The sequence below is a fragment of the Dipodomys spectabilis genome, unplaced genomic scaffold (genome assembly GCF_019054845.1).
Source record: "Dipodomys spectabilis isolate Male_0828 unplaced genomic scaffold, ASM1905484v1 ptg000242l, whole genome shotgun sequence".
Lineage (NCBI taxonomy): Eukaryota > Metazoa > Chordata > Mammalia > Rodentia > Heteromyidae > Dipodomys > Dipodomys spectabilis.
Window position 1 is genome coordinate 342,008 of NW_024870919.1, and position 2,860 is coordinate 344,867.

The window sequence follows — 2,860 nt, forward strand, 5'->3', positions numbered from 1 at the left end:
AATAATAAAAAGAACAAAATTTTTAAAAATATATAAAGTAATCTTGTAGAAGATTTAAAAAATAAAAGAAAAATAATTTTAGGTCACAGGTTAAAGTATCTTATCCATTCCAATGATTCCTATGAGATAAAATTTATAGTAGAAGTAAAAGTGAAAAGGAACTCCTAGATATGTTATTTTACCATTTAGAATGGCAAAGAATAATATCATGTCACTGTCATAACTCTTAAAGAATGCAAGGTTAACCGATGGTTGCTTTTATGTTCCCACAAAACCAGTAGATCCTGAAGCATAATAGTAGCCCAGCAGAAATTCTAAGTAGCAGACATGGGGCATGGAAGAGAAAGAGAGGAAATGAGACAGAGTGAAAGAGAGAGAGAAATATCATAATATTGAAAGTGAATAATAGATAAACAAGAGCTGTATGAGAATATTCATACTGCTATCTTTAGACTCTATGTGTACATTTGCAGGTATTTGATATTTGTAATCCATCAACATGAAATATAAAGTTATGTTGATAAAAATAAAAGTGACTCAGAAGAAATTATAAATGCAAAAACGATCTTCACAGCAGCAAACTCTCAGAGATATTTCATGACTTTGAAAAGGATAAAGTGGGTGAAGTTACTATAAATTTAGAAGTACAACAATTCACAAAAATAGAAAAAGATATTTATATATTTCCTTATATAACCCAAAGCAAAAGGAAAATGTTGTTTAGATGATTTTTTTAAAAACACAGTCTCTCAAGTGCTAGGAAGTTGGCTCAGTGGTAGAGTGCTTGCCTTTCATGCATGAGGCCCTGGGTTTGATTCCTCAGCACAACGTAAGTAGAAAATGTTGGAAATGGTGCTGTGCCATAAGTGTTAGCGCTAGCCTTGCCTGAGGAACAGCACTCAGGCCCCAGAGTTCAAGCCCCATGACCAACAAAGTCAAAATAAAACAAAACAAAACAAAACACAGTCTCTCACATTTGTGGCCTCAACTCTGTAATACTGTTGCTTCAACCTAGGGGTAAGATTTTAGTTGTGGACATGTATCAACTCTCCTGATTCAGACTCTACTTGATCATTTTTTAATAAATATTTTGTTCTTAATTTTCCTAGTTGTAAATTCACATGCACCTATAAAAAAATGGTTTGACCACCCCAGTAACCTTCTCAAAGTACCTCCTAATGATGACTAACAAAAAGTTGTATTATATAACAAGTAAAACAATGCTACAAAGAAAACCAATAATTAAATAATGATTAATAAAATAAAAAACAAAACAATTACCAGTGTTTTTAGTATTTGAAGTGCACTACATATTAGATTTTACTATTTTCTCATATTCCTGTACATTTTAAACCTCCTAAGATTGTGATGTTCAACAAGATTTTTATAGGCTATGAATAGTCTTCAAAGTTACACACTAAGGTTATTCTTTATGGCTCATCTCATTATTTGTTTATGGCTTATATGATCTCTTGTTCCTCGCTAAAATATAAAGTAAGGAATCCCTAAATTTTAACAAGAACTGTGTAGTTAGCAAGTCTTAACCCTTCATTCTGCTTCTTTACACAAAGACTTTGCAACTTCTCATTAACAAAGTTTCTATAAATTCTGAAATGTACATACTTAGTAGTATATGTCTGCTAACATAAATCTTAAATACTTTATAGAAAATTTTATACCTGCCAAACAGTCCTAATTTTGGCATATATAAGCAAATTCCTAAAATTAAATAGATATAAAACACTAAAATTTTTAACAACCCTTAACACTTGCTGCTGTGTTCATTATGACATGTGCCTTGTATAGAACAATTAAATTATTTCCCTTACACATCTCTTGAACCGCAAATATCTGGAATTATTTTGTTTTTGACATGTTCATCTTGACATTATTCTTAAATGTGTGCTTATGTAAGAAGTACATGGTTCTAAAATTTCACAATTCTTCTAAACTTACTTTTTGTTGAATTGCCTAGTTTAAGAAAATCAATTACACTTTGTATATAAAAAATATTCTGTGCTCAATTCAGCATCACATAAACTAGCATTGTAATGATACTGAGAAGATTAGCATGGCTCCTGCGCAAGGATGACAGGCAAATTCCTGAAACATTCCATAGTTTTACAACAATAGATGCTGGAGGGGATGTGGACAGAAGGGAACCTTACTGCATTCTTGATGGAAGTGTAAACTTTTTCAACCATTTTGGAAATTAGTATGGAGGTTCCTCAAATGACTCCACATAGATCTCCCCTATGATCCAGAAATCCCACTTTGAGGCATTTACCCAAATGATCACAAACAAGACCATCCTAAAACTACCAGCACAACTACATTTATTGCAGCATTATTTAAGATAACTAAGATATGGAACCAACCCCGATGCTCCTCAGCAGAAGAATGGATCAAGAGGATGTGGTTTATATAAACAATGGAATTCTATGCCTCCATCAGAAAGAATGGCATCACCCAATTTGTTAGAAATTGGAAAGATATGGAAAAAATATTAAGTGAAGTAAGCCAAATCCAAAAGAACACAGGTTCCATGGTTTCCCTAATTTTCAATAACTTTATATGTATAGTATAAGCAGAAAAGGTCAAAAGCTATGTCCATATGACCAGATAACATAATGTTACGGGAAATGAAACCCAAGATAGGGATACAAGAATTTTTCTCTTTTTTGCTATTGTTTCTAATGTACTTATAATGTGCAATGTGATTTTTTGTGTCTTTTTATAGGTTCCTCCCCATGCTATAACAACTGTTTTCACTGTATTTGAAGTTGGTGCGCCTATATCTTGTATATATGCTCTTCTAATTTGGGGAGAGGAAGGAAAAAAAAATGCCTAAATAGGGATA

At 32.3% G+C, this 2,860-nt stretch overlaps 1 non-coding gene across 1 annotated transcript; it reads left to right on the forward strand.

The window, feature by feature from the left end:
* Positions 1-2,016: 2,016 nt before the first annotated feature.
* Positions 2,017-2,123, forward strand: LOC122124723. Its single transcript, XR_006150630.1, has one exon. It is a non-coding gene; the product is annotated as a U6 spliceosomal RNA (small nuclear RNA).
* The last annotated feature ends 737 nt before the right edge of the window (positions 2,124-2,860 follow it).